This window comes from Ambystoma mexicanum, chromosome 3p (assembly GCF_040938575.1).
Source record: "Ambystoma mexicanum isolate Mex_15411 chromosome 3p, UKY_AmexF1_1, whole genome shotgun sequence".
NCBI classification, from domain to species: domain Eukaryota; kingdom Metazoa; phylum Chordata; class Amphibia; order Caudata; family Ambystomatidae; genus Ambystoma; species Ambystoma mexicanum.
Genome location: NC_090925.1, coordinates 684,551,502 through 684,577,696, shown reverse-complemented (window position 1 = coordinate 684,577,696; position 26,195 = coordinate 684,551,502).

The window sequence follows — 26,195 nt, the reverse complement described above, 5'->3', positions numbered from 1 at the left end:
TACCGTTTGGGCCCTCAATGTCATTGAGTAGCCCCTTAATCTCAAATATAAGATTATTAACTTGCTTAATGGTCTTAAACATTCTAGTTATTTTCTTTTCCTATCTTCAGACTTTAGACATAATTATAGAGACCAGTGGTTGCCGATTTCCCTGGGAGCACTCTTCCCAACCGTCCTCTGCACATTACTATCCACTGCACTCCCGCTTACAAAAACACAAACAATCCTACCTAATAGCTGGTTGCTAGAGTAGAGGTAGCAGCTATAACAGCTATATAAAACAATGGCAATAATAGCAGTGTCACTAATATCAGCCAAACAGTATACCAAGGGCTACAGTGCTAAATGGCCTCAATGTCCTCAATATCCTCAAATCCTTATTAAAACGGCCAATCAGACAATGTAAAACGCAGATAACATAAAAAACATTTTTTTTTAAAGTTGAAACTTCCCAAAAAGAGAAGAAAAAGAGCGCAGTATATGCTGTAGTCGATGACAGGAGAGAGGGCACGTCCGACCAACTTGAGGGGTATCCTGAGTCCAACTCCCCCTTCCACACCAGTATGAACTATGTATCTCCGAGTGCTATGTTGGAATAAGTAGGTATATTCGCAATGACAAAGTCAATTATTCAAAGACAAAGTCAAGTATTCAAGGACACTTCACCAATCCAATGCACGGAAATCCACTTGCAGTCCGGTTACAGTTCACTTATTGCGACCATCTTCAATTTAAATATCAGACATTGCTTAATAGTACCTTTGGTGATTGATACATAGCATTCTATAAGATAACATAACTCTTCAGTGGCTTTCCAAAGCTGTCAATGTCAATGTAAACTGAAGGCAGACAAACGCTACTGTTCCAGGGCATGTCAAGGCAATCCGAGATGACGGCCCCAGAGAGCAAGGTGTTCATTGTAATGTGTATGGCAGTGTTACGTGTGTCCCCCATGAAATATGCTGTGGCAAGATTACAGACATGAAAATAGGACGTGAAATCCGAAAAAAAGTCAAGCTGACTGTTGAGGGTGTACGAATTGGTGGTCTCGTTAACACAAAAAATATTATTTTTCATTTGTTTGGATGGCTGCACCTTAAGTGGCCCTCGAATGTCTCCTCCTGCCATTAGTGATGGCAGGCAAGTTGGGGGCAACTTACTTTCTTAAGGGTTACCATGCTATTCCACACTGGTCTGGAAGCAGGGCCTACACACTTTTTAAGAAGTGCACCCTGAAATACTCGACCTGTACTCTGAGCTGCTCCACGTTTTTCCATGTTGTGATAATGCAATGGTATTTGACCATCTGGGTCCTTCGATTGGATAGTTGGATCTAGCAATACCACGAAGGTCAGATGTCAACCATAGCACCGCCCAGCTTTTATTGGCCTCTGGATGCATAGGGCATCTAATAGGCCAATTTAAAAGGTTTTAAATGTACCCAAATAGGCTCCCAATTCCCTTACTTAAGGCTGTAGGGTGGTAAATATCCGTCAAATCACGTTTGCTTTTTAGTTATAAGGTTTATTTCCAACTGTATACATGTGTTTTACATTTGGGAGCCAGGTCTATCACCCTGATGAGGTTGTCTTTGATTTATTTACTTATCATCACCCCTCCCACCCCCCTACGATCAAGTAGTCTCTGCAAATTAATACAGATTATTATTTTTCATTTTCGTGTATAAGTGTCATGACAGGTTTGCACTGGAGGATTCTTGTATGTTTTATTCTGCAGATGTGAGCCTATGATTATGCAGTCCCTTTGAGTTCTTGTGCTCATACTACCAGGAAGGTGCCCAGGAAGAGGGAGGGCTAGGCTGGTCCATAGTTGTGTGGGAAGATAATTGGCAGGAGATGAAAAGGGGTCATCGCAATGTTTGGCTGGGCGGATGGTGTGCGTGAAGTGTGGCTTCTCAGGTTGGTGGGCACGGGCTGCTTTTGTCGAACGGGAAATCATATCGTGCCTCCTATACTGTATGAATATATGTATATTGGCCTACGCCAAGCCACGTACGAAGAAATCCGTGTAACAAGGTCTTGACCTTAGATCGGAGTAAGCCGCCATTTTAGGTCCATCCTCCATTTTAGATTCTCTCTCTAAAGTCACCGTGTGTTCTAACGTGGTGGACAGTGTCATTCCGAATGTAACATGGCCGTCTTGACCTCTGTGTACAAAGTAATATGTAACTTGCCCGCAGTCCACATGTTAGGGTCATTAACTGGGACCCTGTCCTTCGTTGACCTGTGTGTAGAGGATTACCTGCGCCAACTAAGCTAATCCGCGAGTATATGTTAAACACAATGTATTTAAATACTGAAATGTGAACACTTGTTTAACTGCATTGTATAAAGAGGTTTGAGAAGGTTTAACGAAAAATCCGAAGACATACTCTCGTCATTGTAACTTGTTGGCGAATATATGAATGGTAAACCCTAAATGCATAGATGTATGAACTCGGCACGAACCCTAGATCCGTGATGTATTAACTTGTATTAACTTGTAGGTGGGCTGAACATCATGTTTTGGACAGTATAAAAGGTGCGACTATTCTAATATACAGTCCCACTCACTGAGCACACCGAACAGCGCTGGAGTTCGTTGTGTACTACTGAGGGCCGATAGCTATCTGTTGCTTTGTCCTTTGAAACTGTTCAGTATAGAATAAAGATCTTTGTATCTTTCTTTGTAACCCGCGTTTGGTGTATTTCCTTTTGGGGTACTCAGCCTCGATATCTTCTTTTTGTTTTCACAGATGGCGCCCGAATAGGGACCCTCAAGATTGATGCCAGCTCTTTGAAGGTTGACGCAAGCTAATGGACCGGGATCGAACGGTGTAACAAAAAGGGGCCCCTTTTTGAAAGAGATGCAACACCTCAACAGCGCTGCACGGCCCGATCCCTGGACGGTGAGCTCGCGGTTCGAGTCGGCATCTTGACGAAGGTCCACTTATCGAGGCGGGCAGATTTGCCAAAATCACCAATCACAAGGTAAAATTCATTAGAAAAGAACTTTGTATTCCAATCGGACCTTCTTAGGATTGATCAGGTGAGTCGTGACCCGATTCTTAAGTACTATAAATCATAGGGCACCTGGGGGGGTCCTGATTTACCCAGGTGGGTATACGTATCATAACCCAATAATCAGGATGAGGAGATCCAATACAGAGACACAAAAGTGCTGTGTGTGTGTGTGTTTATTATGTACTCACACAGGAAGTAGTTAGTGGCTCAACAATTTACTTTACATTTCTTCCGATAAGCACGAAAGATGGTTGAAATCGACGAATGGACAAAGTGAGTTATACAGTAGTAGCACAAATAGGTGTTGGCCTCTGGAGTGTAGAGGTCAAAACTACATTGGGATACATGTTTCCTTACATATTGAGGGGGTATAAGAACCCGCTGGTACAGGAAAAACACGAGCCTGAGACTGGGGATGGTCTGAGGCGTGGTAAACAGAAAATGCACACAACAATCTTTGAATATGACAAATACAAGGTAGTGATACAGTTGTGTCACGTAATTTGACACAGGGTGTGACACAGGGTGTGTTTCGGCCAAAGAAAGTGGCTTAGTTGGAGCCTGTTTTTGTGCTGGCCTTCGTCAGGAAAAGGCACCGGTGGCGGTGCTGTCCGTGATGTCTACTGCTGAGATAGCAGAGGGGTGCTGTCGGGAAATCCAAAATGAATGCAGGATAACCGGTGCAAAACTGGCACTGGGTGGGTCGGCTGTAGTTTCCTAGAGGCCGACGTGGTTCAGGGTCTCACGGTACCGGAGTAGGCCGACATTGGACCCAGGTCGCAGTCGTGATGGTAGGCTGCCGTGATGAGCGGGGACTGCTGGGAGCCGTGTTAGTCGGTGACCGAGGGCGCCGTGGCAGTCTGTATAAAACACTGTCTGTTGCTGAAAAAAAAAAAGGAAACTTTTTTTTTTGTGTGTGTGTGTGTGTGTGTGTGTGTGTGTGTGTGTGTGTGTGTGTGTGTGTGTGTGTGTGTGTGTGTGTGTGTGTGTGTGTGTGTGTGTGTGTGTGTGTGTGTGTGTGTGTGTGTGTGTGTGTGTGTGTGTGTGTGTGTGTGTGTGTGTGTGTGTGTGTGTGTGTGTGTGTGTGTGTGTGTGTGTGTGTGTGTGTGTGTGTGTGTGTGTGGTCACTTAGTGAAATATGGCACAGAACTGTGGCAGCATAGTCCTAGGATTAGACATACTGCAAGATTTGATTTAGAAACTACCAGCATAAAAGGCAAAGAGCTGCACTGTATTGTTGAGACAAGTCTTGTGTTTTCTTTGGGCACTAGCAGCTTGAGCAGGTCTGTCTCAGTGCCAATTCCGCCAGGAATTGTTGAGATCCGGCTCAATACTTTCTTTGGACACAACCACTATGCAAAGGTGCTAGGTATCATGATCGGATTGGACGAAACCTGATTGAACGAGAGCCTATGAGGATTATATCTTTGCGAGCGGGCTCCCGGTTTTTCTTTTGGGGACAGAGAGCATCAACACATGTTGCTAAATGCTCATGTGTACTGCTGGGGACTTGGCATCTATTGTTTTTGCAGCACCATTTGTTTGTGTTTCTTTTATAAATGAGTAACAATGAAACACTCCATTAATTTAACCAATGTTTGAAAACATGTTTAAGGGGAAGAACCACCCCTATACACATGACAGCCCAAAAACTGAGGAACGAAAGATGCCCAGCACTGTTTGGCTAGACTCCAGGAGGGCCAGTAAATTCTACATGTGTGAGCAGATATTCTCTTAGGCAACCATTCAAACCCAATCCAGTTGACGTCTTCACGGACACAGTTGCCTCAACACTGGGCCAGGTTGACTAACGATAGATATCCAGCTGTGCTGACGTCACTAGAGACACCACGACATAGTAATGATAGCCATGAAGCAAACTTGCATCCCTGCACGAAGTTACATTGCCACACACATGCACAAACGGAGAACATGCATGCACAGATCTATAGATAGAGGAGAGATTCATGCACATACTGTTGAAGTCTGTCTTATTTTCTTTCATTAGCCAAACGCAGAAACATAGAAACGCAAGAGAGCAAGAGTCACATAAAACAAGCTTGCAGCCGTTTATTGCAACTAACCATATGGAACTTCATGGACATATAAGAAACCTGGAAGATCCGAATACTACCTAACCCCTAGAGAAAGCAATACAATAATACATGAATAGACATAGGAAAACCATAGAACAACTGTAGTGAAAGTGCACGAAGCCACAGGCCTCAGAACAAGGAACACATGCAGACTCTGCAGCACAAAGGGAAGGGCCAGTGCTCGCAGCCAAGGACAAAGGCAGAAGGTTTCTGTATTCAGTTGCCCATTTCGAATCTACTCAAGTAAGTGCTTATATTTATCATATTATCGATGGAAGCTTGTTAACATATCATGTAAGGAACGTGGGAAGTTGTGGCAATAGTGTTTGACCTAAACAAATTGTCCAGTGTGAGAGTGTGCAGGGCCAGATACATACAGACTGGATTTTACATCTTTTACAGAAAAATAAAAAAACTGTTTTAGTGCAGGGATTGTATGGTCAAAATATTGGAATAAAGGATAATATGGAGCAAACAAGATGGCAGTATTATTTGCCCTACTACAGGACCGTGGGAAAGACTCAGTGATGGCATAACTTGGGGGAGAGGGCGCTGGAGACACTAACGGGCAACAGCAGGTGGCAGGGACGGCAAAGGAAAGGGTGGGGAGACCCAGGAGGAAGAACGTGGCCCCAAGGGCTGCATTCCCACGCACAAAAAGAAGAAAAGGGGACAGGTGGGAATGAAGCACATAGAATTCCAGCCACACAGCTGCCTGTAAATCAGCGTTCAGTAATCAAAACTGTAGGTAGGACCACATCCCCCACAAGTCCAGCAATTTGCACCCAGAATATGGAGGCAATGTGGTTTCTGTAGTAACACAGGGGTCAGCAATCGCCCAGTATTTTGAAGGAGGAGGGTCACAGGCGGTGAGACAGGAGGCCCCAGTGGGACTGGGGGAACAACCCATTACCCAATAACGCAGAAAGCAATGCCACAGCCCATGACAACAGCACTACTGGCCCCAATATGGGGGGGGTATCTCCTAGCAATGGTGGGGGCACCCTGGGAGAGCAAGCGGTGTACGCTGGCAAAGCAACATGGGCAGGCCCGAGCACATGGGGCAGGGTCCAGCCCACAGCTGAGACAGGTGGCGAAAGGGTACCTGACGGTCAAAGGGGGCAGTGGGCCACGAAAACAGGTTACAGCGGGCCCATGGCGGGGCAATGGGCAGTGGGGTCAGGGAGGATCAGGCTAAGGGGAGGTCCATGGGTAAGCAAGCAGGGAACTGCGGGACCTATGGTGAGCACTGTTGTCCCAGTACAGGGCACACTCGCCCAAAGCGCAGGAGGCCGTGGTCAGGGCCACACAGCAGGGAACTGCAATGGCACGAGGCTTGGCAAACTTCCCTTGACATGACCTCCGGGGGGGGCGGCACAGAATACAAGGAAAATAGGTGCAGCAGCAATTGGGCCAGGCGCTCTAGGATTGCAACTAAGTACAGGTGTTCCGGTGAGAAGCACTTCCGTAAGTGATGTAGAGCTCCAGCAGCTCCCATCAATAACCATTCAGGTAGGCTCACATGGCACATTTTGCTGGAAATAAAAGATAATATATATTCTCATTGTTAATTATGCTGTATATGAGGAGGTAAAGGAGGCTAAGGGCGAGGGGAAGGAAAAGAAGGTTCAGGTAGAAAAGTCAATCGTAAACTGAACAACAGTTGTCACAAAGTTTGCAGCTATGATGGTCAAAACATTCCCTGAGTTACATCAAAAATGACGGTCATACTTTCACTTAATATTCTCCATGTACCGCAAATGTAAATTTGATGCATGGGTCAGTTATAATGAGAGGTTTAGGACATCAAAGGCAGAGAGCGTGCAGCTGGATTGGGGCACCACCTCTGGGCCACTTGCACCGTGGTTCGCTAGCAGGGAGAGAGGACCCAAGGGACCTGGACTCAAAGGGCCTGAACAACAAGGCTGGGACAAGTCCGTTGGACTCCCTCAAAGGGAGGGGATTAAAAGGACATGCGCTGGGCTTTCAATACCAAGTCATGTGCCAGGACAATATGTTAAATGTTAAAGGTATTTGTACCGCGCACCGTCACCAACGGAATTGGTCCCCAGGTGCTCTGGCGGATCTGTAAATGATAAGGTGGGATGGGTTAGTAAGGTGAAGAGGGAGTAGGATAGTGAGAGGAGTGGTGTTCTGTTGGCAGCTTCAACTCGGTATACACCGGGTGCTGAGCTTTGGTGCAGGTATTGGATCGGTGTCAGTCCACGTGTGCTGTTGCTCCGGCTTATGTGTTGTTGCAGTGTTGTGAAGTGCGTGCGGCTTGTGGTGTGAGAGATGGTTGTGTGAGTTTTGAGTGAGATAAGTATGCAGAGTTTGAGGTTATATTGGTTAGTGGGTTACCTGACCTTTAGCATGGTAACATTCACAGTTTTCTCTAAGTGTGGCACTTGTTGGCCTTCACATTCCTATCTAGAAGCGGTGCAGGCCAATGTTCACAGTTCTATCTAGGTGTGGGCATGCTAACATTCATAATCTTATCTAGGAGCGGCGCAGGCTGGTGTTCACAGTTCTAAGTGTGGCACATGCTAACATTCGAGTTTCGTCTAGGCGCGGGCATGCTATCCTTCAATCAAAAACCTATCTAGATGTGGCACAGGCTAATGTTCCCATTCTATCCAAGTGTGGACATGCTAGCATTGACGATTCTATCCAGACGCGACGCAGTCTAATGTTCACAATTCCATCTACATGCGACGCAGGCTAATGTTCACAATTCTATCTAAGTGTGGACATGCTAGTATTTACGATTCTATCTGAGTGTGGACATGCTAGTATTTACGATTCTATCTGAGTGTGGACATGCTAGTATTTACGATTCTATCTGAGTGTGGACATGCTAGTATTTACGATTCTATCTGAGTGTGGACATGCTAATATTTACAATTCTATCTAAGTGTGGAAGTGCAAATATTCACGATTCTATCTAAGTGTGGACATGCCATATAGAGCCATTTGTCAACCAAGAAGCAGATCCTTTTAGTGATCTCAAGTGGCTGCGAAAAAGAACGTATGTCAGAAACTCCTAGATAAATTAAATAACTGGGGCAATGAGTACAGAAAGGGGTATACCACGCCCAAAGATAAGTTGCATGCTTCACGGACCGTGCCATTTCACCTGTTGCATTAAAATAATCTCCATTAATATCATCTCCATATAAACAATCTATTTATTTATTTATTTTTTATTTATTCCCCCCCCCCCACCATATAAACAATTTATGAGTTATAGGTTTTCATTAACGGTGGTGAAACCATTATTAGTCTCAAATTAGAGGGCTGTAGGACAATCCCCGTTGTTTTGCAGGTTTTCGGAACGTTATGTGTCTAGATATTTATTGCACAGAGATCGGATGCAGTTGCAGATGTAAGCATGCCTGCTCTTTCTGCAGGTTACTGGGACAGCCCGAGCAGAGATGTAATAAGAGAGCAAAAGGCAGAGAGCACTAAAAGAATGAGTAACAAAACCCTCGCAACAGGCCCCCCTGCCCTCACCTATCAAGGTGGATGTGCTTTGCTTGTCGGCTAATAAGTACCCTGTGACGGCAGATGCACAGTTATTGATAGAAGGAAGGTTTTGCATTGCGGTGCAGGGTTTCATACCCCCGGTACTACCAAAAAAAACTGTTCTTGGCATCAGGTAACAATGTGGTGCTGATGGAAAAAATAGGAAAGAAATTAAAGATGGGGAGGATTGGGGTCCCATTTATGAATCCGTCGTTCCCCTCCTTTGTTTGCTCCCCATTGGGCATTGTGCCCAAAAAAGAGGAAGGAAAGTTCAAGACGATTCACAGTCTGTCATTTCCTGACCAGTGAATGACACAATCAACGAGGAAATATGCTCAGTTAGATATGCATTATTTGGTGATGCTCTCTGCCAGTTGCGAGTGCTTGTTAAAGGGGCCCTGTTGGCAAAAGCAGACAGGTCACTACCGGTCCTCCCGGATGACTACCGGCTGCTGGGTTTTCAAGCGGGGGGGGGGGGGAGGGAGTTTTATTTTGATAAATGCATGCCTATGGGGTGTTCCATAGAATGTAGCTATTTTGAGACATTCAGCTCCTGTGGCATCTGGAGGGGGCCCCCACCCCCGATGGAGGTGCTGCAGGGTGGCCAGTGCAGGAGGTGCCAGATTGGCTGGCGAAACAGTCAGCTGCAGGAAGCAGCTGCCTAGAACTGGCTGGGAGCAGCCACCAGAATGGGAGAACAGGAGGAGCCTCTGCATTGGCGCCGAATGGAGCTGTTAAAAAGGGGTCTGGGAGAGTGTAGAGAGCTGCAGCTCTTTCTGTCCCTCAAGCGACCCCAGGAGGAGCCTCTGCATTGGTGCCAAATGGAGCTGTTAAAAACGGGTCTAGGAAAGTGTAGAGAGCTGCGGCTCTTTCTGTCCCGCAAGCGACCCGCTGACGTCGTTCGTGAACCTCTGGATTATCTGCGGCCTGCCAGCCCCTGGGAACCATATTGTTGCACTCTTCACCCTGTTTCCATCCAAACCGCCATTTAGGATGAGAAGTGGCGGGAGGGGGTGGAGGTGGGTAGGAAGGTGGGGGTGGACCATGTGGTCATTAATTTACCCCTCCCTCTGCATCTCAATGGGTGGCTTCATGGCAGTAGGGGTCCAACTGGGAGGTGGCCAAGGGGGGAGGGGCAGGAGACAGAAGGTGTCGGATAAGAGAAGGGTGCCTCCTGGGATAACCCCCCAACATATGGTATGGCGGGGACGTCCTCGGCAACGTTGGGTGGGCCTCACTGCTGTACAGCGCCTATGCCCACCTGTCACTTGGAGAAACCACTGTGAATATATGTATATGATTTGATATGTATCTGTGATGATTATGCATTTTACATTTCTAGGGTCACGTTTATAATTTGGTGTGTTGATTCTTTAGAAGTGTAAAAAATAAATGAGGCCATATATTTCCAAAAGGGCGGTGCCTGAGTTGTTTCTTCAGCTGTCTGGTTCTGGCTCCCTGCTGAGCCCATTGAATAAAGACTGCTTCTAGGCTTGCTAGTTTGTTGCTGGGACACGGCCCATGAGAGTCTCCCAAGGGGCAGGCAGCGTCATTCTTGCCTTGCTGTGCTTTCAGTGACGGGGAAACACTTAGAGAAAAGGGAACACAGGGAGGCCACCATTTCCTAAAATGTATTAACTGCATAAGACCAACAAGCAGCTTCAAGGGAAGTTATAGAAAACAAAAAGTAAGATACAAAATATTTAGAAACGTAAAAACAGAGTCCAGTAAGAATATGCAGTCCAGGGTGTACAGTAAAAATTCACTTATAGATGCTCATATAAGTTAGGCTTGGACTGAGATGCAAATAATGATAAAGCAGGTCAACTATGAATTGAGGAAGGTAGTGAGTGCCATACATCGTCCTCTGATTCAGCTGCCCCCCCCCTTCCCCAAGAGACGTCAAGGACAGGTAGCTTCAGTTCTGTGGAGTGCTTGAGAGTTGATCAGGGAGACTCCCAGAGAAGAGAAGACTGCAGCCCATAAGAGCAAATCCAAGACGCGTGCAAAGGACCGCACCTCAACTTCTCTTTCATCTACATCCTCATCCTAGACATTGGAAGAAGAGGTGGGCAAAACTAGGGGAACATATCTCGACCAGAAGACCGTGGCAAAGCCTACTGGAGTTGTAGAAGTTTAAGGGTCCCCCCACCCCTGTGCAGGATGCTGAGGGAGATCATTCTGTGCCGCATTTGGACAAGGAGGCTCAAAAGTGGCTTCCACTTATCCCTGGCATACAGATCACAATGCCTCACGTCATGCACAAACTGTATATCTTGACGGCTAGGAGGAGAACGTCCCTACATAAGTGGAGGCCGACTCCCTTCTTACAAGTGTTCTTGTGAGACCCCCAATAGTGGCAGTGGAGATGGCTGTTTAGGATCCCAAGGCCATCATAGCGGACTCTTCCCTTATAAGGAACTATGATTGGTGTAATCCGTCCATGCACACCTGCACATGTGCCTTGTATACAGCCAAGTCTCTTCAGGGGGACTTTGCATCCCTTATGCATTAAGATGGGGCTATCTCCTTTAGCCTGATCAAGGGGATGCACTAGCAGGCTGAGTAATCGCATATGACCTATAATGGTGGAAAGGCAGCATCCCTCACTATAGGTACAGTGATTACGGCCGCATGAAAGGTCATGGACTGGAAGAGAGACAGTGCACAAAAATCTGTTTCCGTTTAGCTTCCATTCCTGTTTGGGGATGAGCTTGAGGACTTAAGGTTGACCATGTGCATTACCAAGAAAAACACGCTGGAAACCTCGCAACAGAAGAGTTGATTACACCAGAGACAGGAGCACACCTTTAAGCCAAGATCCAGTGCTGTGGATGGGTGGCATGAATTGAAGGCATGATGCAGGACGGCCACCTCGTCCAGGAAGGAGCCATCCCAGTTGAGGAATCAGCACTCCTGACTATGCCCAGGAAGGATGTCACAGTCCTATGACCCGTGGGAGAAGACGAGAGCATACCCGCATATCCTTGGGTGCTGGAGATAATTTGGAAGCTCTACAGTCTGAAATTCTTGGAGACCGTTTCGGGACGGGAACTGTGATGACACCATTTCCAAGGTAGCTGGTGACAAATGGTTACTCTCATGACAAAAGTTCCGGCTTGTCTCCAGATGGGGTCCATAGTGGTGGTGACCACTGCAGAGAAAGGAATGGGGTGTTATTCCATACTGCTTCTAGGGAAGATGGACTCTCTGGGCTTGCGACTGATGATCATCTTAAAGAGTATCCACATCTGGAACAAGTGGGTCACCTTCAAGATGGAGTTTCTGCAGAGGCTGTTTGATTTCCTGTCACAGGGGGCTGGCTGGCATGATTGTATCTGTTGTATGCCTATCACTATATACCCATTTATTCCGCACACCATAAATGTCCACAGTTTGCAGCATGACATAGCCTGTGTTAAGGACCTTCAGCCTTCGCTCGTATCTGCATGGGTTTTTTATGAAGATGTGTTGTGCCGCCAGGTGGGTGGCGATTTACTCCTATCTGGATGATTGGCTGATCCAAGGGGCCTTGCATCAGGAAGTGGAGAGGTAGACATGCTCCATTTTGAATGAACATGGTATCTGTGCAACCTCAAGATCCCACCTTTGTCCAACTCAGATACTTCAGTACATCAGCCCTGTCTTTCATACAGAGACCAGGTTGGGACACCTTCTGGTAGACAGATGCGACTCTATGAGCAGAGAGGTGGATAAGCTTTGCAGAGTTCACAAATCCCCAGCTACTTTATGCCTGCAGTTCCAGGGTCTCATGGCAGCAGCAGAGTTTGCAACAACTTGGTCATTCTTACCTCTGAGACCATTGCTGTTTCATCATCACAGGTGTTGGACCCCGAACTCCAAGACTTTGAGAGATTTGTGCTAATGGCATCCACCCTCACTGTCTAATTCTGGTGATGTGATGATCCAGAGAATTACTTCTCAACCCCTCTGACCCCCAGGTGATGACTATGGATCTCAGCACTCTGGATTGGGGGGCCTCCCTGGGAGGAGAGGACCACCCAGGACCTAATGTCCCAGTCGGACGGTGTCCAACAGCAGGGAGTTTGTTGTGAAAATCTGGGCTTCAAAGTTCATTGCTCTCGAAATACTGGTACATTTTGGCACAGTGAGAATGGACAACACATCTGTCCTGGTGGATGTAAATCTGAAGGGTGCACATGGTCCAGGGTTCTGGAGAGGATTGCTTCGGCGCTGTGAGGCTATGTAGAGAGGAGAATCTCCTGGCAATACGCATGCTTCAAAGACAGACAACTTTCTGGCGGACAGCCCAAGCCAGTCATTTCTCACCTCAATAAAATTGACACTGGCACCAGAGGTCTTTTATCTGATTACCAGAACCTATGCGATACCAGACGTGGACATGTTTGCATCAGCAGGGAATGCATTTATTTAATTATTTTGCATTCGGTTTCAGGGAGCAGCATTTTGTCGATCCCTGGGCCTGAGAGCTGTGTTTATGCCTTTCTCTTAGTTCCTCTCATTAACAAGACCACCCAGAAGTTCAAGAACAGCAGATCTTTGATGATCTTAATTACTCCCACTTGGCCCCAGAGGCCATGATTCCCACACCTCTTGAGAGAGAACTCAGAAGCTCACTTGATGCTTCTGCAGGGTCCTCCACCTGTGAGCAGACCATGCAGCGCTCAGCAGAACCACCTCGGGAGATGGGGGGCCTGGCTATAGAAAGGGGGGGGTTATTTTGCCAGAGTTTCCAAGGGAAGGTTTCCCTTTGAATCGATTGTTCTTGGAAACCTTTTACTCTTAGACCCTATACTCAACACTGCAGTATATTCATGGTTTGATATCATAAATGGATGTATTGCTCCTTGAATGGTCTGCTCAAGTTGTGTCATAATTCTTTCAGGAGGTCACATAGCTGAGCATAGCTGAATCTTTCTTAAAGACCCAGAGGGAAGCTCTTCAGGCTTCTGAGAGAGCTTTGGAATGGAGGAGTGGGATGGCAGATCCCATGATCTCCTAGCTCCTTGAGAGTATTGGCCTTTCTCGTCCCCCAGGGATACAACTCTGACTGTTTCTTAGGACCTTCCAAAGTGTCGCAAACTCTTCAATGTGCCTCTTATGAGTCTCTGCCATTGTTGATTTGACTGTTATCACTATGAAGGCTGTTTCCCTGTCAAAAGGAATGGAGAGATAAGAAAACCCTGTTGGGGGTCTCCTGTTGTGTCAAGATGTTTCCGAGTGCAATCACTCTGAGGTGTGACTCTTTGTCCGGGCCTAAAGTAGACCTGAGCTTCCTCCTTTTCCAGGAGATCTTTATTTCATTTCTCTGAGAGGGATTGTCTGAGGCTGATTCCAGGGCCTGTGCCTGTGTGCAGACCCCGGGTTACATAAATATATAAACAATTAAAGAAGCAAATAATGGGGAGGAACAAGTTGGGGTCGGGGGTTCATTTTCAGGAATATCTTCCCAATGGACTATTCTGCTCACTTTTCCCAATGATATGAGTCTCTGCCACAGTCCTTATTGTTTATTGTTTTTGTTTCATTTTAGCAGACTTTGGTGAGGTGAAGCCTTTCCCTTGTTAGTGGTGGAAGGTAACCCTTGTAGAGGAGCAGCTGCTTGCCTCTGCAGTTAATCCCGCCCCCTACCTCCTATATTTTGGAAGTCTTAGACTGTGCCATTTTTGACACCAGCAGTTGTGCCAATACTGCAGTGAATATTTGAAAGAAGGTATCCACTGAGAAAATCCTATCAAATGTATCCCCGAAGAGAAGTCAATCCGAGGGAAGAGCTTGCTGGAGGAATATGAAAAGAGTGAAGAGACAAGCTAGTGATGTCACAAGAGACGAGCGTGACGCCCTGAGAATACTGGCTGAAGAGAATGCATAGATCTTACGGAAACTGCGGACGGAGTTAAGAATCGAGTAAACTTTCATATGTGAAAAGAAGATTTCACATGTGCAAAGCGCGACAGAAAATTAACCATTCAATAACTGTTCAGACACTGAAATGCAAGTAGACCAAGTCATCATAGAAGCTGGATATATGTAGTGCACAGACTGCAGGCAAAGCCACCATTATATATTAGCTGGAAATCGGTCTCATGAATTTAGTAATGGAGAGGAAAGGTTGAGAATTGTGTTGCAGCAAGAGTAAGCTGAGATCATGGCAGTGCCTGGCGAGGCTGTCGGCCTGGTATTAAAACTGAACCAGCCAAGGTCTGTTATCTATTCTTAAAAGCAGTGAATGTGCGAAGGGTGAATCATCCCTTATTAAGGGGCAAAGAAAGAAAACCAAGAGTCCAACGTATTATTCAATTAAGACCTTTAAATGCTTGCAAAATGGACCAAAATCGTGGTCTCCTGTCACGTGAGCCAAGGATGAAAATAGAGTTGAGCTTGTAGTCCTAGAACATGCATGTATTACCTGCAGGGGCTAAGGGGGCTATAGCCCCTGATCTTTTGGTTGTAGCCCCGGATAGAATCTCAGGAGCTACAGCCAAAAGACCAGCTAGCCCCCAGTCCCAACAGTTCCGACAGCAGCTTAGCCCCGGGTCTCTTCCAGACCTAGCAACTCCCCTGATTACCTGTAAGCAATCGGGACCTTGCCCTAGAGCTAAATGGGCCAGTCCAAGCATGGGCCTGATGAAAGTGGTAAACATTTAGGCAGTCCGGCGTGCGCCCAACTAGCCAGGCAGGGGTGGTCCTCCACAGGGTCAGACTGTCTTAAGGTGACCAGATTAAAAAAAAAAAAACATTAAAACGGGACAGGCCATAGACAAAGAAGTAGGACTAAAGTAAATACAAATAAAACTGTAGTCCTTCTTCAATGTCCATAGCCTGTTGCGGGGAGCGGGTAGGAGGTGTGCTCACAGGCACACCCCTCTCATTGGTGGAGAGCACCAGGGAGGGGAAGGGGAGGAAATGGTGGTGTGAAAGCATTATGAAATCAGGTCCCGGAAAAAAACAGAACTGTAGCCACCTACCCTTGCAAACCCGGGACAGGGTTTTTTAAATAAAAAAACTCCTGGAACCCGGGGATGGAGGGCGAATTCCCGGGACTGTCCTGGGAAAACCGGGACGTCTGGTCACCCTAGACTGTTTTATAGAGCAATAGGACAATGCCTGAATCAATAATGCCAAATGCTAGTGTGGAAGAGTTTTTTTGGTTAAAGTGGGTCACTTTTTTGGCCAATGTTGGCCTGTTTGATAAGTTCCTTCAGCATGTGGCAAGTAGTTTTGACTACTCTTACAAAATACATATTTTTTACAATGCACAGTTTGCATCACGTTTCATCAAAAAACTCCCCCTTTGGTACTACTCAAACAGTATGCCACAAAAGGAATGAATTGCCCTTTACAACGGTGGGCCACTTTTTCATTGGTACCCGAGACAATGTTATGCCCCAGCCCGACCCTGGTCCTCCACTGATAGATTGCTTTCATAAGAAACTCGGGTCGAATTCACCCGCTGCATTTACAACTAGGCTTCAAGATGCTCCTTTCTCAATCTAACCAACCTGTCCGGAGCGACCCTGATCGCTGGATGAGAGGTGGCAAAAACACCTAGGGCTTACCTTTAAACCGTGATGGTTAATATTGCATTCCTGCCGTTAAAGACAAATCATTTTACCACCAAAAAACAGAACTTGGAGAAGTTTTTTCAAAGAGATAATACTCATATCTACTACACAAAACACACATTCAGACTGAGCCTGCTGACAAGAACACCCTGACCCTATCCGGAGTGGCTCTCCCTAGGGGACCAGTTGTGCGCCGTCTATCTAATAGGGATAGAGAGAAGACTCTCCCTTGTCAGCAAGTATACACATATACCGTTCACATTAGCTAAAAAGATCAGAGACAAGTATATATAGAGACAGTGAGCATTAGATCGTATCTCATCCATGTGAGGCGAGGAACTCCTACTGCCTGGAATTTCTGTATTTGTTTTGATCACCAACTGGGCAGTGTTCCTTCACACATCGGACCTTGTTCTGGAATATTTAAAACATAAAACCCTCAAAATAAGGGAAAGCCTAGTGGCTGGAAGCCTATCTAGTGCATAGAGCAAGTATGAAGTGTTCAGACTCAATTAAGTGGACATCGTCGTGCTCATGAGAAGGCTCATGGGCATTCTGGTCGACCGGTTTCGATAACCACAGTAATTTGGGTCATCTTCTTCAGAACTTATATTTCTTCTATGGTGGGCTTCAATCCATCTATGAACCATTAGTCAAGTCCAGGCGGCATCTCCATTCCATAGAGGGAGACATAAGGTGAACTGTGGTCTATTAGTCCCCCTGTTTTGCACTCACAAAAATAGTTGAATAAGTGCTGTGCAATCATGTGTGTTTTCTTTAAATAAAACATCAATTGGCGGTGTCTTATTGGTGGGACTCACTCATTGTCCTAATGCAGACACCAAAGTGAGGGAAGGGGAGGGTAGTAGGGTCTGGGGATCCAGTGGTTAGCCAAACCAGAAGGTTCTTAATTACCTATATAGACAGGCCATGCCACCTCTGATGTGTCTGTGAAACCATGCAGGAAATTATGTCTATTGACAAGGCACCTACCCAACCTTGAGCGCAAAGTCTTGCTCAGTGGGGAATGGTAGAGCGAAAGGTGGGTGGCACGAGCCTCCGTCTTGTCACAGTTGAAAAACGGAAGACGTCTGTATGTAAATCATAGAGATGTTCAACTGTTTGTACAGCATCTTATCATCGCACGTGATAATTTACATAAGCATGTGGAAGCAATCTGCTTACCTCTAGTGAGGCGTGATGCTTCGTAGTTCGTTGTTTTTTGTCACCGTGAACTGCGCACTGCTGCAGTTCAAATGGAGAATATGCCATCGTTCAATCTATAATCTATCTGCTCTGCAAAGGGCAGAGAGGTGTAGTGAGTACTCAGCGTTAAGTCACCGGAAAAAACCCTCAGCGAAATAGCATTCACGTGCTGTTGACCCTGAATAACATCGAACTCTTCTGCGTACCACACAGGGAGCGGGGGCATGATGACGCGTCATGTTATATCAATGTGGGACGTTCTGTCCCGCCATCTTGAGCTAGTAATACGGCATGTTGAAGGCTATGAGGATCCGCATGCGGGGTTCCGCTAGCATTGGTCACTGTAGTGCTAAGTATAGGGAACTGTGGGATTAATGTGTTCCCAAATAAAATCCCTGGTACATTGTTAAATAAACAATATATCGACCAATGTCTGCATGTGCGATGGTAGGTAGACAATGTATTTATCCATTTGGACTCCATCTTGCCCGAACCTGGATGGTGTCCCTGACTCTAGATTGTAACATGGTGATGTGAAAATGGCACGTCTGTCATTCCTCCATGTTTCAACTTCGTACAAGGTTAGCCTGTGTTGGAAATTCTGGAGTTCATGGTTGTATGGATCTCAGACACAAGATATGTGTGTCAATTTAGCATGAGCAATATGTCTCATCTATTGCATTCGAGATTGTACGTGCATCAGGGCTCAGTGCTAATGTTGTCGTAATTGTTCCCATGGATGTAGGGTCATGTACCTAATGAGAGTTGTCTCTCGTTGTTGCGTGCATGGCCATGTATCTGGGGCCACTCTATATCCCATCAGTCGTGCAGAGTTGGCCGTTACTATGCTATGTGGGTAGTACTGCCATTTCGTGCCACTGGATTTGTTCATTCAGGCTCGTATTTTGGGTATCTAGCCTGAAAATCCAGTTCTGTTCCCTCTTGAGTAGTAAGTTATGAAAGTTACCACCCCTTCTGGGTAGATGTATCTTTTCGATTATAGTCCAGCAGAAGTCATCCGGACTATGTCCTGCTGTTACAAAGTGTGTCACAAGTGGAGCAGTTACTTGCTGACGTTGGAGAGTCTTCTCGCTACCCATATTAGATAGGTGGCACACCACCGGTCCCCATAGGGAGAGCCACTCTGGATAGGGTCAGAAAAATGGATGAGAGGTGGACTATTCCATTGTCCTCTAATCTCAGACAAATGGAGGATCACAAATTTGTGCTGAATCAGGAGATTACCCGAGGGCTGAGGCAAAGTAAGTGGTGATTCTGAAACTGGGTAGGACTGTGGCTCGGCCAGCCATATGTCAGACTTGCCACCTTAAAGGGACATTGGAATCACTTACATATCAGGCTTTTCTCTGAAAGCTGCTAGGGTTGGGGCAGAGTCCGTTCTGTGCCGTGCTTGCTACTGAAAGGCTGGTAGAGATACAGTGGCAGAGCCAGAGGAGGCAGGAGGGACAGACGCCCCCCTGCCCCTGGATCCCCTGTATCCTCCTGGTGCCCAGTGCACCCCCCATCCTCCCGCTGCCGCCCTTTTATTCACCCCTCCCTGGCACCAAAAGCTGCCTCCGCTGCTGTAGAGATAAGGCAGACTGTCGTGTGAACGGGTGGCTGGTCAGCCACATTTCCAGTAGCAGTGAGTCACTCTGCTGCCCTACCATGCCAGTCTTTTTGGGACGCCGTGTCCCTCTCTGCCTGAAGGTCAGTCCTCCTCTGGCGCCGGCGCACGGCTGGCTGGGCTATAAAAGCACCCGCGGATTCAGATTCTCTTTAGATTGGATCCCGCGGCGAGTCACAAAGGACACAATGGAAACCCTTTCAAAAAACGGGTCCCAGACACTAATAGCGGCGCTTTTAAATATTGAAAGGATTTCAGTTTCCAGCTATATCGGTGCTCTGCTTTTTTGAGTACTTTTAAATTGCTCCAGCCTCAGACAATGGGCTAATGGTCAGCCCAATACGTACACGACGTGTGAGAATGTGTGTGTGTGTTGGTGGGGGGTGGATGGGGGGCGGGGAGGGGGGGCGGTGTGCGTCTCTCTCTCTCCCCTGAGGATTTAGAAACAGAAGACGAGCCCTCACTTTGCCAACATGTTCCAGAATTCCCCATCGTTCAAGGTCTCACCGTTAGACCGGTGTAAATTGCTTCCAGTAAAATGGCCTAAATCGCTATGTTTACTTGTCCGCAAAGAGGTGCTGCTCACTGACCATATACATATACACGCATCGTCAGAGGTCGACGTGGGTAGGAACTAAAGGCTTCGACGGGCCCATACTTGTAGTTAAAGTGAGCCATCGTTCCCCTACGATTTGTCGCGCTGGGAGCCGTTCCTGGATGCCAAGTCAAGGACATGCTTCTTTCGTTTTGCTGCCTCTTGACTGGTTATTCAAACCTCTGCCCCGCTCGCTCTGCTCTAATGTCATACCCCGTTGAGCTATCTTGAGACCGCTGTGCTTAATTTCGGTAGCCTTCTTGCGACATACAGCCCATCCCCGAGCCCCCCTGATAGCCGTCCCCGCTCCTGCAGTGATCAGCGCTTGTGTTCTGCATTTACGCAATCGATTAACGCGCAATTGCTGAAGCCACAGCTGTACGTCGGTAACGGGTGGCTTTAGTCCTTGGGTCCCCCTTAATAGGTGAGAATGCAGGTAATTAGGGAAGAGGAGGAGGGTATGTGACGCTACAGGCTGTAGTGGACAATGACGGGTTGTCATCGCAGTCGTTTAAGGTGCATTTTCTTTCACTGTCTCTCTGTCAGTCTTGGCAGTATAGTTGTAAAACACAGTGGGGGAGGAGTGGTTGGGGGGGTGAGGGTAAATGGTTGGTGGGGAGATGGGGGGATGGGGAGGAAAGCCAGCAGGCAACATAGTTCCACTATATCTTTTTGTAAATGTTGACCCCTGTCCACGCATCCCAGTGGTCTTCAAACTGTGGGGCTGTAGGGGGGCCTGTGGATGGCCAGGGGGGACCGAGGCTCTTCAAAAAGGGAGCACAGTGATTGATTTCAATAGGAAAATGTAAGCAGATATGGCATCCGGGGAGCCCGGCAACAGTCAAGGTGCGTGTGGGGGGGGGGGGGGGGACAACAAGTTTGAATACCACTGGTCTAACCCAACCCAAAAAAAACGCAGTGTCTGAAAAAGCTACCTCTCACTGAACATAAAAACGTATACACTGACAGCAAGAGGCACCTCTCACTGACAGTAGAACATACACACTGACAGCAAAAGACACACTGCTCATTGACCACTAACACACATACACTGACAGCACTAGAATCACCAATCAATCCACAGAAACAGATCCACCGACAGCAAGAAAGGTGCCTCTCACTGACCATAGCTACACATACACTTACTTAAAAAGGGGGATTTATGGCGGACCATAGAACCACAGTGGGCCTCATTACGACCCAGGCGGTAAGTTACCGCCTGGGCCGTGACTTTACCACCATGGCGTAAACTATGTTTACGCCATGGTGGTTGGCGGACTTACCGCCCCATTCCGACCTTGGCGGGGCGGTAAGTCCCCAATCCCCATTTACCCTTCCCCATTCCCATTTTTGCCCCATAGGGCATAATGGGAGTGGGGAAGGCGTTAATTACGCCACCGTAAATTACGGTGGCGTAATTAACTTCATGGTCCCTTAGCGCCATGGATTTTAACACCCGAGCGGGTGTTAAAACCTCCATGGCGCTAAGGGACCTCGTAATCAGGCGGTAAGGGTCGGCTCTGTTAACGCTGCCGTTAACCCCTTACCGCCTGGGTCGTAATGAGGCCCAGTGACTGAAAGAGGGAGCATCTCACTGACCATACAAAGGTATGCTCTGACTACAATATTTTGAGATGTTATTTATTAATTTAGTTGCATTTATAAAGTGCTCACACAGCCCAGGGGCATCCAGGCGCTGTTACATGAATATGTCTTAGTTACATCATATACGTGGTCGGTTAGGTTACCTTAGCTCGCAAACCATGTCTTGTTTACAGCTCTTTAGGTAAGTGGCTTGGTTACAGTCGCCCTTCAATATTTAACAAAGCGTGAAAAGTTGTCTCATTACAGTTATGCATGCCTGGTTAATTTGTTTGAACACGTATGGGAGGCATCATGGTTACATGTAAGCTGCAGTCATACGGAAACCAGAGTCGGACTGATAAGGGGTGATGCCTATCAGATGTGTGTAGAACATACCTGCCTACATTTGAAAATCAAAATTCCTGAGATGTATGCCCCGCCTACAGCCACACACAACTCCACCCATTTGCACATGGCTCCGCCCACACGCCCCGCCCACCTGTCAAAAAGGTAAACTCGGTTGTTGTAGCCTTCATTTTGCTTACTAGAGCATTGAAAATAATTAATTCAATGCTATACTAAGCAAAAGTAAGGTGGCGCCGACATCGAAATAATAGTGCTTTCAATCCATGTCATTGGATTGAAAGCACTAATATTGCGGCGGCGGCGGCTTCAGTTTGCTTACTATAGTATTGAATGAATGATTTTCAATGCTCTAGTAAGCAAAATGAAGGCGGCGGTGGCGCAGTCGAAATAATAGTGCTTTCAATCCATGTAATTGGATTGAAAGTAGCATTATTTCGGCTGCGGCGCAGTCTTCGTTTTGCTTACTATAGCATTGAATTAATGTTTTTCAGTGCTCTGGTAAGCAAAATGAACGTGGCACCGCCGCCGTAATAATAGTGCTTTCAATCCAATTACATGGATTTAAAGCACTATTATTATAGTGGTGCAAGTAGTGGGCACGACCCATTTCGCGCCGTTTCTGGGTCCCATCATATTCTCCACCTGATTGAATCAGGTGGAGAATATGACGGACCGGAAAGAATTCCTGAGATTCAGGGGACTTTTCCGGAGACCCGGAGAAATGATTAAAATTCCGGAGTCTCAGGAAAAATTCCGGAGGTTAGGCAGGTATGGTGTAGAAGTATTAGACAAACAGACTGCTTTTGATGGCCTTGGGGAAGCTCAGATGAGGGGGTTCACGTCTAATGGAGTGAGGGAGTGAGTTCCAGTGTTTCGCAGCAATGAATGAGAAGCTAGCACCCTTTATCCTTGGGACTGGTAGTGGGTTGGCATATCGTGTTCAAGTGGCTCTTGAGAATGACTCAGGATAGGTTTGAAGGTGCAGTGTGGTGAATACATTTATGCGTGATTGCGAGTGTTTTGAACAGAATGCACTTGTGGACGGGCAGCCAGTGCGCTTGTTGTCTGGCCGAAGAGATATGTTCCCTTTTGGAGATGCCTAGTGCTGCGGGAGGTCGCTATTCTGGATGGTTTGTTGTTTGTCCAGGTTTTTTGCTGAGGTTCCTGTGTAGAGTACATTACAGTAGTCTAACCTTGAGCAGCCTATAATGGCTCGCACGATTGTCAGACATTTGGTGGGAGATAAGAACATTCTGGTGGCATTGAGGAGTTTGGAATGGTAGGCAGCCAAGGTAGCAATTATGCTTACTTGTCTGGCCATGGTTAGGTTTGAATCTAAGTAGACTCTGAGTGTTTAGACCGAGCGGGAGACTGTGATGGAGATGCTGTTGATGGTGAAAGATTGGTATTTAGCATCAAGGATGATGCATGAGTCAGTGAGGGCTAGCAGTAGTAATTCAGTCTTGTCCCCATTCACGCAAAGCCAGTTTTCAGCCATCCATGTGTGGATGTTGGCGTAGATGGAGTTGAGGGTGTCGGAGTCCATTTCATACTTGCCAGAGAGAGGAATGAGGAATTGAGTATAGTCGGCATAGTTGGTGTACATGATGCCGAGAGAGTTAAGTAGGTTGGAGAGGGAGATAGTAAAAATGTTATACAATGTGGGCGATAGGCAGGAGCCTTGTAGTACTCCAAAGAGGATGGTGTCTGGATTTGCAGCTGCTAGGTCTGAGAAGGCACACATGGCTATTCCTTACAAGAAGGAGGCAATCCAGGTGATTGCACTCAGAGAGAAGAAGGCTGAGGATGACAGATGTTGGAAGAGTAAGTTGTGATCCACAAGATCAAATGCTGCCGACAGATCTAAGAGAAGGAGGAGGGCAAGTTTGCCGGAGTCTCTGATATCATCTATTTGATTTTTAAGGTCCAGTAGGGCCGTTTCGGTGCTGTGACCGGGACGGATGCCGGATTGCCAGATACCAAGAATGTTCTTTGATTCTAAGACTTGCAGGTAAGATGCTTTGTCAAGAACCTTGAGAAGGAAGGGTACGGTGGTTATTGGTCTATAGGTATTAGGGTTAGATGGGTAAAGTGATTTTTTTTTCACTGAAGGGGACAAACACAAGCTTCTTTTAGGCTAGTAGGAACCGATCCTGACGCAAAAGAGGTGTTGATGAACACTGTGATGAACGGTGTGAGAAGAGCTGCACTGATCATCGATAAGGGATGCTGGGCAGATGTCCCCTTTGCGCATGGCTGGTTTGATATTCTTCATGATAGCAGTGACTTCTGTCTCATTGACATCTCTGAACGAGAAGAGAGTTGTTCTGGCTGTCTGCTGGTAGGGAGTAGGTGGTTGGGTCTTATTGGAGAGGAGTGGGTTACGTTGATTTACTCTGATTTTGCTCTGCATAGTGTCAAGCTTGTGGAACATGGCTGCTTGGATGTCTGCGCACCATGCTTCTTTTCTTTAGGATGGCTTGGGGGGGATGGTGGGGAGGGGCAGGGGTTTCTAACTCTCTAAAAATGGAGAAGATGTATTTACAGTTGGACTTGGCATTAACTTATTCTAGTAGTTGTCTTTGGCAAGGACAATGGCTTTTTTGTATTCATTGGACAGACTGTTAAACTCCACTTTGTCTAGGGCAAGTTGGCTGATCTGCCATTTTGATAGGGCTGCATGCTTTTTGGTGCGTAGAGCTGAGAGTTCTGGAGTGAACCAGGTGTTAGCGTGTTTAGTGCATTCGGCTTTGCGGATTGTTAGGGCGTCAATGGCATCAATGGCTTCAGATAGAATGTTATTGAGGGAGAGAGGCAAAGTCTCAGGATCTTTGGAAAACAGTGCTTCAAGGGCAGGGACCTTGAGACAGGGTGCTAACCTTTCTCTGGTGAGGAGGCGTGCACTTCTGGTAGAGGCCGAGGTGATGGACGTGGTGGTGGATTTTTGGACCTTGGGTGTGGATAGTGTGAAGATGATGAGGTGGTGGTCTGTCCATGGAAGTGGGAGGTTGGCTGGGACAACAGGAGTACAATTGTGGTGGGCTATTCAATTTATTGTACAGCCCTTGTTATGGGTGGGGTTGGTGATGAAATGTATGAAGCCTAGTGCTTCTAATGCTTTTGCTAGGTTTTTTGCTGGGGTGTCTTTAGGGTTGTGAAGCCCTAGGTTTAAATCGCCTGCTAGGATGACCTTGGAAGATGTTTTAAGGTTGTCTGAAACAAGGTGCGTGATGCAGGAGTGGAGGTCAGCCAAGGGGCCGGGTAGGCGATAGATTATGTGAAACGTGATGGTGCAGTTGTATGAGGTGGTGATTTTTAGGGATAGGAGATCGTAGTTGCAGGAGTTTGTGTGATAAATTTTTCGGATATCAAGGGAGTATTTGGCTATGAGCGCAACTCTGCCTCCTTTATTCAGAGGACGGTCCTGGCGGAATATGGTGTATCCTATGGGGAGAGCTATTTACAGAGCTGGGCCAGGTGCTTCCTGAAGCCAGGTCTCAGCCATAGCACATAGGTCGAGGTTGTGAGTAGTGATCAAATCGTGTAGGTCAGGTGCATGAGCAGGGATGGATCGGCCATTGATAATACTATACCATTCTTCCCATTGCTTAATATTGGAAATATGTGAAAAAGTAATCTTACGATTTGTAGTGGAACTCCATCTGTTCTTTCTATGGAATTGAAAAAAGGCATGCTTTCTCTATTTTATTTTATGAATTGTGTCTTAGCTCACAGGGAGCTTTTCACAAAATTAAAACACATATACAAAGAAAACATCTCCTTAAAATAATAAATAACTACAAAATAGGAAAATAAAACAACTAGAAACTTCATAAAAGGAGATTACTCATAACATTAGTATGTTGTGCAGTAGTCTGCATTAGTTAGACATCATTTTGGCTGATTTCAACACCATTGAGATACTGCTACTAGTTATAAACATCCATCTATCACAGATTCATAGGGCTATTGAGTCAGGCCTTTCAAGCTCAAATTCAAAAGCCTGCCATGTGCTTTCTCTAATGGAAACCTTTCTAAATTCTTTAGCACGTGGGACGTATTTACAACTTATTGATGTTCAAAACAGTACATTTTCTTAGCTCCCATATGCTCACCTTCTTCCTCCCTACTGTTTCCTTTAGTTTTCCATGTGTGTCTCTCCTTGTTAGTTTTATTACATGCTTCTATCATATTCATTTTCAATTACTTCTTTCAATAATTATATGATGTTAATTAATTCATCGTTCTAATTTTTTACTCATGAACTCATCTATCCAATGTACTACATAATATTTGTTTAATTCTGTAGTAAAGTTAACCTATATAATTGCCAATTTATTTTACTTCATAATCTTAATAAAAATGATTTAACATGCAAATAAAAGAATGCTAGACCTGATAATGACCCTAAAGTCACCTTTAGACAAGACTCTAGATCAACGTCATGTTTCCTTCCTCTCTGGTCTTCGCCCTCAGAACTGTTAAGTTTACAAATGTAGAGGAGCAGTTACATGACTCTGCAGGAAATCCTGCCCCCTACTCCCTATATGTTGGAAGTCTGAAATTGTGCCATGTTTGACACCAGCAGTTGCGCCAATACCGCAG